Source organism: Leucopleurus acutus (genome assembly GCF_964270905.1).
Source record: "Leucopleurus acutus genome assembly, chromosome: 17".
Taxonomy (NCBI): Eukaryota; Metazoa; Chordata; class Mammalia; order Artiodactyla; family Delphinidae; genus Leucopleurus; species Leucopleurus acutus.
Window position 1 is genome coordinate 44402569 of NC_139159.1, and position 16179 is coordinate 44418747.

At 36.9% G+C, this 16179-nt stretch overlaps 1 protein-coding gene across 2 annotated transcripts in view; it reads left to right on the top strand.

The window, feature by feature from the left end:
• CPQ (carboxypeptidase Q) overlaps nt 1-16179 on the top strand; it is a 463292-nt gene that overhangs the window by 52092 nt on the left and 395021 nt on the right. The window lies entirely within an intron of this gene.

Sequence of the window (16179 nt, forward strand, 5' to 3'; positions counted from 1 at the left end):
TAAGTTTGGTTGCTAACCCACTTTAACATAGTAGTTGTATTTTTTATTTCCGTTCTTAACAAACAGATGACAAAGAACACTTCCAAGAAGTAAAAAGTGGAAAATGCTTATTTGGGGCAATACAGTCTTTTGGTAATTTGAAATTGAAACCAAGGCAGTTTCTGGTAAAATGTGTTGCTGTCTCTACGGCGGCCTCTTCTCATGTTATCCTCCTGTATCCCCGTGCTGTCTGGCACACCTCCACTCACATCCAGGTTCTGAGCAGGGCCCCCATGTGGCTCTGCTGTCAGAGTTCACTTGCCCAAAGTGTCCCAGTGAGAGCACCCCCTGCAAGGCAATGTTTTTTTTAGCATTCCTCCTTCCAGAAAAAAATATTTTTTTAATGCCTCAGTGTTAGTGAGTTGTCTGAGGAAAGAATCTGATGAAGATAGCTCAGATCAAGTTCTATGTGAGATCAATGGTAGGACTCATTTTATCGCGCTATGAGTATATACATTTGAAAAGAAGTCCCCCGTGAACCCCAACTAATGCATCCATCTGTTAACAAAGGCATTTTCAGAATTTCAGGTACAGATTGGATGGCTGGGGCAGAGTGGTGTACAGAGTGTTTTATATAGACTTCTTCAAATCTCAGCACAAGGCTTCTGTTTCAAACCTGTTTTAAAGACAGGACTTAAGTTTCAGCTTAATATCACTAAACTCCCTTTTTGTTATACCTCCTCATTGCCAGGACATTTAAAAGTCCCTTCCATTCCTACCAAAGATAAGACATTGGTGAGGTCTCAATGTCTGTGCACTTGTGACTATTCTCTGTGTTGGTGAAGAGGTGAAATTTGCGGAGTACAGGGATTTCAATTCCTCACTTTGCATGCAGACAAATGACTTCCTTTGTTATGGTCCTGACTTTTCAGTGTGAGGCACATTTTTATTTCCCTTTCACCAGTTTTAACAATGAACTTTTTCAATCCATCATTACTTAATGAAGACATGGATAATAATGAATACGTGGTTCAGATAGTTCTGAGAACAGCCCCGTTCAATAGAAATAGCATGTGAGCTCCATACTAAGTTTGAATTTTGTAGTAGCCACATTAAAAAATAAAAATAAAATACATTTTTATTTAAATAAAATACATTTAATATTTAAATGTATTGAAATGTATTTATTTAATATTTAAACAAATATTTAAATAAAATACAGGTGAAATACATTTTTAGTAATATATTTTATTTAATCCAATGTAAAAATATTATTTCAACATGTAATCAATATAAATAATTAGTGAGGTATTTCATACTCTTTTTTTCTTCTTTGTACTTAGTCTTTGAAATCTAGGAGGTAGATTGCAATTATAGCACATCTCAGTTTGCAGTAGCCATATTTCAAGTGCTCAGTAGCTAAATGTAGCTAGTGACTATATTATTCGTAGACAAAATTTCTGAGTAAGGAGAGTATAGAATTGTGAGCTTAAGGTTTAATTTTAACTAGACTGTATTCTCTGTGAAAAATGTTGAAATATAAACTGATGATTTTTCTCCCCAAGTCTTCTCTGGTGTTCTCCAGTTCAGTAATTGTCACTGACAGGCTTGCTCTGTATGTTTTTACATGTAGGGATACTGTGTACCTCTAAGAGGTACTAATTACAAGGCACACTGCTGTATGCAGTGGTACTGGTTCAGTAACACTGCTCAGTTTTCCATGCCAGAAAGGGAGTTGTAGGTATGTGCATGTTCAGATTTACCATATAATTCCAAATTGTTTTCCAGAGTGTAGGATTTCTTCTTTTGTTCCATGTTATCTCCCATACTTATTATCAGACTTTTGTGTGTTTGCCAGTATTATGGTGTGAATGGTATCTTGTGATTTAAATTTACAATTTCCTAATTCCTAATGAAGGTGAACATCTTTTAATTCACCATTCCTGTTTCCCTTTCTACGAAGTGACTTTTCACATTTTTCTGTTGGATTGTTCATCTTTTCCTCTTCTGTTCTTTGAGATTCTTCTGTATTCTAGGTCCTAATGCTTTTGATGGTATTTGTATTGCTACTATTTTCTCCCAGTTTGTGGCTTTTTTCCTCCTCAGTCATTCTATGGTCTTTCTATGAATCAAGATGATTAACTTTGACATAGTAAATTAACTGATCTTTTCCTTTATGGTTTCTGCTTTCTAAAATCTCATTTAAGTACATTCTACACTATTCCAAAGTTATGAATGTCTGTCGCTGCATTTCATGTGTTTTGATCAGTAGTATTTCTGTTATCGTTCAGTTCTATGTATTTTCTAATTTTAATTCTTCTATAACCACTGGGTAATTTAGAAGGGTGTTTTTGGATTTCAAATATGTAATTTCCTTTTATAGTTCTTCTTGCTACTGATTTTTAATTTAACTATTTGCTTTCAGATAACATAGTATGTGAGATAAGAGAATCTGAAATTTGTTGAGATCTATTTTATGGCCCGGAATGTGGTTAATTTTTATAACCATGTGTGCTTGAAGAGAATGTATATTCTCAAGTTGTTGAATGTATTGTCTCATACGTACACAGTAGATCAAGTTTGTTGTGTTGTTCAGATTTTTATATCATTACTGATTTTGTTGTTGTTTTTGCTTGATATGTCAGTTACTGAGGAGGTATGTTAAAATCTTCCATTATTATGAGGATTTGCCCATTTCTCTTAGTTCAGACATTTTCTTTTGCTCTATATACTTTTGAATCCATGTAATTAAGTGCATATACATGTAAAATTGTTATATATTCCTAGTGAACTGAGCATTTTTGGTAATGATTCTCTTCATATCAATAATCCTTTTGCCTTTAAATCGATTTTGTCTGATATTGATACAGCTTTACCAATTTTTTTTTAATTAGTGTTTTTTGATATATCTTTTTCATAAACTTTACATTAAATTCATGTGTGTTAAGCTTTAGGTGTGTCCCTCACAAATAACTTAGAGTTGTATTTTATTTTTTACTCCGGTCTGACAATATTTGTCTTTTAACCAGACAGTAAAGTCCATTTACATTGATTGTGATTAACGTTATACAGGCATACCTTGGAGATATTTCAGGTTCTGTTCCAGACCACTGCAATAAAGCAAATATCACAATGAAGCAAGTCACATGAAATTTTTGGCTTTCCAGTGCATATAGAAGTTAGGTTTACACTATACTGTAGTCTGTTAAGTGTTCAATAATAGCATTATATCTCCAAAAACAACGTATCTACCTTAATTAAAAATTACTCTGTTGCTAAATAATGTTAACCATCATCTGAGCCTTCATCAGGTTGTAATGTTTTTGCTGGTGTAGGGTCTTGCTTCAGTGTTGGTGGCTGCTGACTGATCAGGGTGGTGGTTACTGAAGGCTGGGGAGGCTGTGGGAATTTCTTAAAATACGACAACAGTGAAGTTTGCTGCATTGATTGATACTTCCTTTCAGGAACGATTTCTCTGTAAAATACAATGCTGTTTGATAGCATTTTACCTACAGTAGAAGTTCTTTCAAAACTGGAGTTGATCCTGTCAAACCCTGCTGCTGCTTTATCAACTTAGTGGATGTAACAGTCTAAATTCTTTGTTGTCATTTCAACAATCTTCACAGTATCTTCACGAGGAATAGATTCCATCTCAAGAAACCACTTTCTTTGCTCATCCATAAGAAGCAACTTCTCATCTGTGAAAGTTTTATCATGAGATTGCAAAAATTTATTCACATCTTCAGGTTCCACTTTTAATTCTAATTCTCTTGCTATTTCCACCACATCTGCAGTTACTTCCTCCACTGAAGTCTTGAGCCCCTCAAAGTCATTCCATGAGGATTGGAATCAACTTCTTCCAGATTCCTGTGAATGTTGATATTTTGACCTCTTCCCATGAATCACGAATGTTCTTAATGTCATCTAGAATGGTAATCATTTCCAGAAGGTTTTCAATTTACTTTGCTTAGATCCACCAGAGGAATTACTACCCATGGCAGCTATAACTTTACAATATATTTCTTAAATAATTAAGACTTGGAAGTGGAAATGACTCCTCAATCCATGGGCTGCAGCATGGATGTTGTGCTAGCAGACATGAAAACAACATTAATCTTATTATACATCTCCATAACAGCTCTTGGGTAACCAGGTGCATTGTCAATGAACAGTAATATTTTGAAAGGAATCTTTTTTTCTGAGCAGTAGGTCTCAACAGTGGGCTTAAAATATTCAGTAAACCATGTTGTGAACAGATGTGCTGTCATCCAGGCTTTATTGTTCCATTTAAGGAGCACAGGCAGTATAGATTTAGCATAATTCTTAAGGGCCTTAGGATTTTTGAAATGGTCATTTAAACTTCATTCAACTTCAAGTCACTAGCTTCATTAGCCCCTAATAAGAGAGTCAGCCTGTCCTTTGAAGCTTTTAAATTAGGCATTGACTTCTCTTCTCTAGCTATGCAAGTCCCAGATGGCATCTTCTTCCGATAGAAGGCTGTTTCATCTGCATTAAAAATCTGTTGTTTAGTGTAGCCACCTTCACGAATGATCTTAGTTAGATCTTCTAGCTAACTTCTGCGGCCTCTACATCAGCACTAGCTGCTTCACCTTGTACTTTTATGTTATGGAGACGGCTTCTTTCCATAAAGCTCAAGAACCAACTTCTGCTAGCTTCAAATTTTTCTTCTGCAGCTTTCTCGCCTTCCTCAGCCTTCACAGAATTGAAGAGAGTTAGGACCTTGCTTTGTATTAGGCTTTGGCTTAAGGTAATGTTGTGGCTGATACTATCTTCTATCTAGATCACTCAAACTTGCTTCATATGGGCAATAAGGGTATTTCACTTTCTTATCATTGGTATGTTCACTGGAGTAGCACTTTTAGTTTCTTTCAAGAACTTTTCCTTTGCATTCATTCACAACTTGGCTAACTGGTGCAAGAGGCCTAGCTTTTGACCTCTCTTTGCTTTTGATGTGTCTTCCTCATTAAGCATAATAATCGTTTCTAGCTTTTGATTTACAGTGAGAGATGTGCCACTCTTCCTTTTACTTGAACAAGTGCTTAGAGGCCATTGTAGGACTATTAATTTGCCTAATTTCAATATTGTTTTGTCTTAGGGCATAAGGAGGCCCAAGGAAAGGGAGAGAGTCTGGAGCGGTGAGAACACACACACCATTTATTGAGTCAGTTTGCCATCTTAAGTGGGTGCAGTTTGTGGTGCCCCAAAACAATTATAACAGTAGCATCAAAGGTCACTGATCACAGATCACCGTAACAAATAATACTCAAAAAGTTTGAAATATTATCAGAATTACCAAAATGTGACACAGAGACATGACATGAGTAAACGCTATTGGAAAAATGGCACTGATAGAGTTTACTTGATGCAGAGTAACCTTCAATTTTGAAAAATATAATATCTGTGAGGTGCAGTAAAGCGAAGTAAAATAAAATGAGTTATGCCTGTATTTGGATTTATTTCTTCCGTCTTGTCATGGTTTGAAGTGTTTATCTGGATTGTATCATATCCTTTGGTTGAAAGATGTTCCAAGTCACTAAATAACCCAATCCCCTACCTATAGCCCATTCTGTTGGACTATCCCTATGACCCCAACAGGGTAGTGACTTGGGATTAAATGGCAACAGAACACAAGGCAGGAACTGGAGATGGTTAAGGACCAGTGTTAGGAAAGAAGAAGTTCACCATCATCATATGTTTAAGCAACTCTTATATGCATATAAAAGAGGAATTAAAACGTTAGCAGCAAATGACAGAGCTAGAACAAATGAGTGGAATAATACTTTGTTCACTGAGCAGCTGTTAAGTGCCATGTACAGTGCTAAACACTTTTCACATATAATTTACTTTTCACATACATAGTTTACTTCACACAACAAACCACTAAGGTAGGCGGTTATTGTTTTCATTTTATAGGTGAGGAAATCGAGGATCAGAGAGCTTAAAGAAGATACTCAAGGTCAAACAACTGGTAATTGGCAGAATTGGGGATTGTACTCAATCCAGTATGACTCTAAAACTCTTGCTTTTTTCATTAAGGTATATTGCAGGGAGGTGAACAGGTAAACAGCAAATAAAAGAACATTATTTTAATTAAAATTGATAAAAAATATAATGGCCTATCATTTGGGGTGGTAAGCATCCCATTTTTGGACATTTCCAAGCAGAGAGAGGGTAGTCATAAATTAAGGCTATGGCAGTGGGTGTTTTACTTTGAGTGAGAAGTTGTACTTTAGAACAGATGCTTGCTGAGAAGATAAAAAAATTTGATAAACCATTAGCCAGACTTATCAAGAAAAAAAAGGAGAAGACTCAAATCAATAGAATTAGAAATGAAAAAGGAGAAGTAACAACTGACATTGCACAAATACAAAGGATCATGAGAGATTACTACAAGCAACTATATGCCAATAAAATGGACAACCTGGAAGAAATGGACAAATTCTTAGAAATGCACAACCTTCCAAGACTGAACCAGGAAGAAATAGAAAATATGAACAGACCAATCACAAGCACTGAAATTGAAACTGTGATTAAAAATCTTCCAACAAACAAAAGCCCAGGACCAGATGGCTTCACAGGCAAATTCTGTCAAACATTTAGAGAAGAGCTCACACCTTTCCTTCTCAAACTCTTCCAAAATATAGCAGAGGGGGGAACACTCCCAAACTCATTCTACAAGGCCACCTGGTACCAAAACCAGACAAAGATTGTCACAAAGAAAGGCCAATATCACTGATTAACATAGATGCAAAAATCCTCAACAAAATGCTAGCAAACAGAATCCAACAGCACATTAAAAGGATCTTACACCATGATCAAGTGGAGTTTACCCCAGGAATGCAAGGATTCTTCAATATACGCAAATCAATCAACGTGATGCACCATATTAACAAATTGAAGGAGAAAAACCATATGATCATCTCAATCGATGCAGAGAAAGCTTTCGACAAAATTCAACACCCATTTATGATAAAAGCCCTGCAGAAAGTAGGCATAGAGGGAACTTTCCTCAACATAATAAAGGCCATATATGACAAACCCACAGCCAACATCATCCTCAATGTTGAAAAACTGAAAGCATTTCCACTAAGATCAGGAACAAGACAAGGTTGCCCACTCTCACCACTCTTATTCAACGTAGTTTTGAAAGTTTTAGCCACAGCAATCAGAGAAGAAAAAGAAATAAAAGGAATCCAAACTGGAAAAGAAGAAGTAAAGCTGTCACTGCAGATGACATGATACTATACATAGCGAATCCTAAGGAAGCTACCAGAAAACGACTAGATCTAATCAATGAATTTGGTAAAGTAGCAGGATACAAACTTAATGTACAGAAATCTCTGGCATTCCTATACACTAATGATGCAAAATCTGAACGTGAAATTAAGAAAACTCTCCCATTTACCATTGCAACAAAAAGAATAAAATACCTAGGAACAAACCTACCTAAGGAGACAAGACCTGTATGCAGAAAATTATAAGACACTGATGAAAGAAATTAAAGATGATACAAATAGATGGAGAGATATACCATATTCTTGGATTGGAAGAATCAACACTGTGAAAAGGACTCTACTACCCAAAGCAATCTACAGATTCAGTGCTATCCCTATCAAACGACCACTGACATTTTTCACAGAACTAGAACAAAAAATTTCACAATTTGTATGGAAACACAAAAGACTCCGAATAGCCAAAGCAATATTGAGAACGAAAAACAGAGCTGGAGGAATCAGGCTCCTTGACTTCAGACTATACTACAAAGCTACAGTAATCAAGACAGTATGGTACTGGCACAAAAACAGAAAGATAGATCAATGGAACAGGATAGAAAGCCCAGAAGTAAACCCACACACATATGGTCACCTTATCTTTGATAAAGGAGGCAAGAATATATAATGGAGAAAAGATAGCCTCTTCAATAAGTGGTTCTGGGAAAACTGGACAGCTACACATAAAAGAATGAAATTAGAACACTCCCTAACACCATACACAAAAATAAACTCAAAATGGATTAAAGACCTAAATGTAAGGCCAGACACTATCAAACTCTTAGAGGAAAACATAGGCAGAACACTCTATGACAAATCACAGCAAGATCCTTTTTGACCCACCTTCTAGAGAAATGGAAATAAAAGCAAAAATAAGCAAATGGGACCTAATGAAACTTAAAAGCTTTTGCACAGCAAAGGAGACCATAAACAAGAAGAAAAGACAACCCTCAGAATGGGAGAAAATATTTGCAAATGAAGCAACTGACCAAGGATTAATCTCCAAAATTTACAAGCAGCTCATGCAGCTCAATATCAAAAAAACAAACAACCCAATCCAGAAATGGGCAGAAGACGTAAATAGACATTTCTCCAAAGAAGATATACAGATTGCCAACAAACACATGAAAGAATGCTTAACATCATTAATGATTAGAGAAATGCAAATCAAAACTACGATGAGATATCTCACACTGGTCAGAATGGCCATCATCAAAAAATCTACAAACAGTAAATGGTGGAGAGGGTGTGGAGGAAAGGGAACCCTCTTGCACTGTTGGTGGGAATGTAAATTTATACAGCCACTGTGCAGAACAGTATGGAGGTTCCTTAAAAAACTAAAAGTAGAACTACCATACGACCCAGCAATCCCACTACTGGGCATATACCCTGAGGAAACCATAATTCAAAAATCATGTACCACAATGTTCATTGCAGCTCTGTTTACAATAGCCAGGACATGGAAGCAACGTAAGTGTCCATTGACAGATGAATGGATAAAGAAGATGTGGCGCATATATACAATGACATATTACTCAACCATAAAAAGAAACGAAACGGAATTGTTTGTAGTGAGGTGGATGGACATAGAGTCTGTCATACAGACTGAAGTAAGTTAGAAAGAGAAAAACAAATACTGTATGCTAACACATATATATGGAATCTAAAAAAAATAAAAAAGTGGTCATGAAGAATCTAGGGGCAAGACGGGAATAAAGATGCAGACCTGCTAGAGAATGGTCTTGAGGACACGGGGAGGGGGAAGGGTAAGGTGGGACAAAGTGCGAGAGTGGCATGGACATATATACACTACCAAATGTCAAATAGATAGCTAGTGGGAAGCAGCCACATAGCACAGGGAGATCATCTCGGTGCTTTGTGACCACCTAGAGGGGTGGGATAGGAAGGGTGGGAGGGAGGGAGATGCAATAGGGAAGACATATGGGGACATATGTATATGTATAACTGATTCAGTTTGTTATAAAGCAGAAACTAACACACCATTGTAAAGCAATTATACTCCAATAAAGATGTTAAAATAAAAGAACAGATGCTTGAATTAGATGACCAGTAAGGTCTAGTTCAGTTTCCATCATCTTATTGAAACTGTGCCAAAGCTTAACAAGTGGATGCTTTTCAAAACTCTCCCTACTTTTGGGAATTAGCTGCGATGTGAACTTGTCCTTTCTTCACTCAGGCTCCTTAACTCACTGCAGTGTTATATGATGTGCACAGGTGGTGGCTTAATAAAATGCTGTTTGATGATGACTTGATGAAAGTTGACTTGGCCTGTTTAGATAGGAGAAAAACAAGTCATGTATTTTATAGAGTGAAAACATGAATGCAGCATAAGGTTTGTTAATTTGAAATGCTGGAGTCAAGAGATGCAATAGCTGAGAAACTCCCTTTAATATCAGCACACCTCCTCACATTAAAACCTTTAACAATCAAGCTATACCTAATTTTAAATACAATGTTTTAAAAACGAAATATTATCTTATAGATAGCTTTTAGTAAGTAGCCGGAATTAGAGAAAAAAGGTCTTTACTCTGTGTCTTACTTTCTTGGTACATTCTGCCTTATGAAGGCCAAGAGCCCATAGGAGTGAAAAAAAAAAAAAAGTTAATTTCTGTCAGCAGTCTTATCAGACTGCCCACCCTGTGGTCTCTGCTTCTGTCCACCTTATTTTCTTTATCCTCACCGTCACTCCATCAGTAATCACTTCTCCTTTCAAAGCCCAGCCAAAAGCAAATTTCTTCCAGATGCTTCTCCTTGTGCCTGGACCTCTCAAAGTATCCAATAGTGGCAGCTGAAGTAGACAAGAAAGGATTTTACCTTTTCGTATAGTCCTTTTAAAACTTGTAAAAGCAGTTTCACAGCTACCTGCTTCCTACAGCATGTCTCTGAGGTGTGTAGGAAAGGTCTCATTATGGCCTTTTGATACGTGAAGAAACTGAGGCATAAGGAGGTTGTGAATTGTAAGTAGTTAGCATCTTTCAGCCCCACAGCTCTAATGCTGTGGGGGTCAAATGCTGTGTTGCAAAATATTTCCCACCAGTTTCTTACTCTTAAGAGTTTAGTTATGTGACATGGCTGATACCTGGGGTTTGGGGTATTTGCAATTTTCTGAGCTCATTGTTGGAATGGGCCAACCAAGTGCTGCCCAAGGCATGGAAAGAAGAATGGCTGTGAACAGCCTACCAGAATGTGAACACACTTTGAGAAGGGTCTCCTGCTGAGGTGAATGTGCTGTCACCTGCATGCATGAGACCAAAGCCACTCCCCAAAAATTCTTGCTTTCAGAATTTGACCCTGTGTCTCTTATAGATTGGTTATTCCAGTTTCATCTAGTTGGCCCACACTGACTTTGGGTTGTTTGGGGCAGTAAGAGATGTGTAGTGTAAAGATTACTGGGAATTGGGAACGTAGGGTTTGAACTCTGGAACTTCCTGAGGTTAGATTCATGACTTTTATTGTCCTGGCCTCAGCTTTCTCATCTGGCGGTTGAGGGGCTTGTACCAGATCAGCGATTCTCGGAATATGTTCTTTGAATACGTATCCGAATTACTAGGGTGGCTTGTTAAAAGTCGAGATTCCTGGACTCCACACAGGCCTACAGGATTGGAACCTCTGGGGGTGGGACTCAGATATCTTCCTTTTAACAAGCTGACCAAGCATGTGCACTGAAGTTTGAGCACCTCAGAATGAGGTTCCTTCTACCTTTGACGTCCTATGATTTTCTGAGTGAGAAAGACAAAAAAGAAAGATAGCAATTGTGGATTTAATTTTGGCAGAGGTTTCCTTACTCCTCTTTTTTTGTGTATAAAGCTTTTCTTCTGACATACAAAAGCTGAATATATTTAATGTATGCAACTTGGTGGGTTTGGAGATAAGCATACACTTTTGAGACCATCACCGCAGTCAGTGCCGTAAATGTATCCATCACCTCCAAAAGCTTCCTCTTCCTCCCTCCTTTCTTCCCTTCCTCTCTTCCTTCCTCCCTTCCTCTCTTCCTTCACCCCTCCCTCCTAAGAACACAACATTAGATTACACTCTCAACAAATTTATAAGTATATAATACAGTATTGTTAACTATAGGCACTATGCTGTACAGTAGTAGATCTCTAGGACTTACTCATCTTGCATAACTGAAACTTTGTCTTCTTGAACCAACATTGCCCCATTTCCCCCTTCTCCCAGCCCCTGGTGTAACCACCATTCTATTCTCTGCTTCTATGAGTCTGACTATTTTAGATTCTTCATATAAGTAGAATCATGTATTCATTCTTCTGTCTCTGGCTTATTTCACTTAGTGTAATGTCCTCCAGGTTTATTTACATTGTTGCAAATGGTAGGATTTCCTTTATATAAGGCTGAATAGTATTACATTGACTGTAAATACTACATTTTCTTTATCCATGGACATTTACGTTGTTTCCATATCTTGGCTATTGTGAAAAATGCTGCAGTGCATGGGAACGCAGATGTCTCTTTGAGATCCTGATTTCAATTCCTTCAGATAAATACCCGGAAGTGGAATTCCTAGATCATATGGTAGTTCTGTTTTTAGTTTTTTGAGGAAAATCCGTACTGTTTTCCATGGTGGCTGCACCAATTTACATTCCCACAAGAGTGTACGAAGTTTCTCTTTTCTACACATCCTTGATAACATTTATCTTTGTCTTTTTTGATAATACCCATCCTAACAGGTGTGAGGTGATATCTCATTTTGGTTTTGATTTACATTTCCCTGATGATTAGTGATGTTGAGCACTTTTTCATGTACCTGTCGGCCATAACTGATCGCTCTTCTTTAATGTCAAAGACTCTAGTTGTTTTAGATTTGCCAGAAACCATCTAATTAGTATGTGATGACAGTATATAATTTTCATTATTTATGTCTGTCTCTCCCAACTTATCTGCTTTGGTCCTGTTTTTTTCCTGCATAACTACAGTGACTTTCAATCTCTTCTCACGCAAACTCATCCTTTATGCTATTATCTGCAGGGGTTTTGTTGTCTGTAAAATAACAAACGCAAAGAAGTCCCTCACACAATTGATATGTTATTTCTTTGTGTTATAAAGCACAATTTCTCAGCATGACTTACTAGAACTTTTCAAGTACTGCCTCATACCTTACCTTTGTAGTTTTATCTCCCAAATTTTCACCATTCATCCATCTAGGAATCCTTTGGTTCTCAAACTAGTGCAGGTAGCTGATTACCTAGAGTCAGTCATCCTTTTCCTAATTTCTTTTTAATATGAAATAGTTTTATATTTTACTTCATCATTGGATCCAGAGACAATCTTATTCATAGAAAATATGCTAAAACATTAAACCATGAGGATTTATTTATAAGAAAGCAAGCACTAGACTTAGTGCTTGCTTTGGCTTTTTAATTTTTTTACTTAATATTTTTGTGTATTTATTTTTACTGTTTGCTACTTCTTGCTATTAGAAAATTGGAAACAAGTACAAAAGAATAGACGAGGAAAATTAACTTCCACGAAAGACCCTGAATAGGCAAAGCGATCTTGAGAAAGAAAAATGGAGCTGGAGGAATTAGGCTCCCTGACTTCAGAAAAGTAAATCAAAACAGTATGGCACTGGCACAAAGACAGACTTATAGATGAATGGAACGGGATAGAAAGTCCAGAAATAAACGCATGAACCTATGGTCAATTAATTGATGACAAAGGAGGCAAGAATATACAAGCGAGAAAAGACAGTCTCTTCAGTAAGTGGTGCTGGGAAAACTGGATAGCACCATGTAAAAGAATGAAATTAGAACACTCTCTAACACCATACACAAAAATAAACTCAAAATGGATTAAAGACCTAAATGTAAAACTGGATACTATGAAACTCTTAGAGGAAAACAGGCAGGACACTCTTTGACATAAATCACAGCAATCTCTTTTTGGATCCACTTCCTAGAGTAATGAAAATAAAAAGAAAAATAAACAAATGGGACGTAATGAAACTTAAAAGCTTTTGCACAGCAAAGGAAACTATAAACAAGATGAAAATACAACTCTCAGAGTGGGAGAAAATATTTGCAAACAAATCAATGGACAAAGGATTAATCTGCAAAATATATAAACAGCTCATGCAGCTCAATATTAAAAAAACAAACAACCCAATCAAAACATGGGCAGAAGGGCTTCCCTGGTGGTGCAGTGGTTGAGAGTCTGCCTGCCGATGCAGGGGACACGGGTTCGTGCCCCGGTCCGGGAGGGTCCCACATGCCGCAGAGCGGCTGGGCCCGTGAGCCATGGCCGCTGGGCCTGCGCGTCTGGAGCCTGTGCTCTGCAACGGGAGAGGCCACAACAGTGAGAGGCCCGCATACCGCAAAAAAAAAAAAAAAAAAAAAAATGCATGTACCCCAATGTTCATTGCAGCATTATTTACAATAGCCAGGTCATGGAAGCAACCTAAATGCCCATTGACAGATGAATGGATAAAGAAGATGTGGTACATATATACCATGGAATATTACTCCTCCATAAAAAGGAATGAAATTGGGTCATTTGTGGAGATATAGATGGACCTGGAGAATGTCATACAGAGTGAAGTAAGTCAGAAAGAGAAAGACAAATATCCTATCATACCACTTATATGTGGAATCTAAAAAATGATCTAAATGAACTTATTTACAAAACAGAAACAGACTCACAGACTTAAAAAACAAATTTATGATTACCAAAGGGGAAAGGTGAGGGAGGGATAAATTAAGAGGTTGGGATTGACATATATATACTACTATATATAAAATAGATAATCAACAAGGACCTACTGTATAGCAGAGGGAACTCTATTCAATACTCTGTAATAATCTTTATGGGAAAAGAATCTGAAAAAGAGTAGATATATGTATATGTATTACTAAGTCACTTTGCTGTACACCTGAAACTAACACAACATTGTAAATCAACTATTTTCCAATATAAAATAAAAATTAAAAAAACCCCTCCAAATTACAAAATAAATGAGTTGTGGGGATAACATGTACAGCATGGAGAGTATAGTAATATATTCAAAGAGTAAGATATTACAAAGAGTATGTAATATCTTTGTATGATGACAGATGGTAACTAGACTTATCATGGGGACCATTCTGAAATGTACAGAAATATTGAATCACTGTGTTGTGCACCAGGAACTAACACAGTGTTGAGGTCAATTACACTTCAACAAATAAACATCAGATCTGTGATTACCAGAGGTAGAGGGTAGGAGGAGAAGGAATTGGATGAAGGCAGACAAAATGTGCAGATGTCCAGTTATAAGATAAATAAGTGCCAGGGATGTAATGTACGTGATCAATATAATGAACACTGCTGTGTGCTATATGTGAAGGTGGTAAGAGAATAAATTCTAAGAGTTCTCATCACAAGGAAACGTAGTTTTTCTTTTCTTTTGTGTCTATATTCGATGATGGATTTTCACTAAACTTATTGTGGTAATCATTTCATGGTATGTGTAGTGTCAAATCATTGTGCTTAAACTTATACAGTGCTTTATGTCAATTATATTTCAATAAAACTGGAGGAAAAAAGTACCAAAACATTTTAATGCAAGAATAACTTAAAATTAAGAATATCCTATATATTACTTCAGGAAAAAGATTTGTTGTACCAGATTGCCATTCATGGCTTAAACAATAAACTACCTTGATTCAGTTTGTGCAGCACCAGGGTTCTCTGTGAAGTAGCAGGGTCTGTGTTCCTGTGGTTTTTTCTTTCTCGAATGCCTTTCTGAAGCTTCTCTTCTTGAAGAACTCCTACTCACTGTTCAAGACTCAGTGGATTTGTCACCTTCTCTGTGAAGCCTTTTCTGATGCCTACAGATCCAATGAAGTACTCTCTCCTATATGTTTTCCATGTTACTTGGGATATTTGTCTATACTTTTTTATAATTCATATTGAACATAATAACACTAACTATAATTATTATTATTCTGTTTCTGTCTCTCTTGCTAGGTTATGTTTTTTATTCTGCTTTATACCTAAGTGCCTCTGTGGGGTCTGGCATAAAGTGATGTTCAATAACTGATGTTAAATGAAAAATTTCTTTTGACTAAGATATTTGTTCTTTAAGAAATTTATCCTTCTTACCTTATTTTGTAGTACCTGGAACACAGGATCTTATAGGGACCCACTTAACAATGACAGACCGGCCAAGTGATCTGACTTCTCTCCTTGCTCTGGGAAATAGTTTAACTCTGTCAAAGAGCAATCAAGAAAAATTCACATATTGAGTGTGATGTGATGATGGCTATTTGAAAAGCTTGGAACTACCTTCTTAATTTAATAGACTTGTGTCTGTCTCAAGTCTGGATTGGGGCTAGTGTTTGAGTGTCTCAACTAGTAAGTACCAGAACTCAGGAATTCATAATCTTTCATTCTGACCTGAAAAATTGCTGAGATGATTTGTCAGTAAACAGTACAGACCTTCTAGGACTAGAAGGAAGAGGGAGGAAGCCTACAGCTTGGAAGGGGTGCTCGCTGCCAGTGAGGAACTCAGGAAAGAGGCTTAGTTCAGGTCTGGTAAAGAGCTTGAGAACGACGGAAATGTAAGGGCACAGTGGTCAAGAAAGTATCTTAGTACTGGGGGTTGGCTCGGGTGTGAGGGAAGAGGCAGTTTACACTGTTGGTGAGGACAGAAGTGTAATTTGGTACAGCCTTTCTAGAGTGCGGTTTTGCAGTGTGTGTTAAACATCTTAAGCATGTTTACACTTACTTTTCTCACCAATTCCACTTCTAAGAATTTTTCTTTTGCTTTTTTTTTTTCCCTATTTTTCTTAATGGAATAATCTGAGATGTTTGTATAAATATATTTATTTGGAATCAATCTAAAGGTCCAAAAATAGAGAACTGATCAAATAAATGGATTTATACAGGGGAA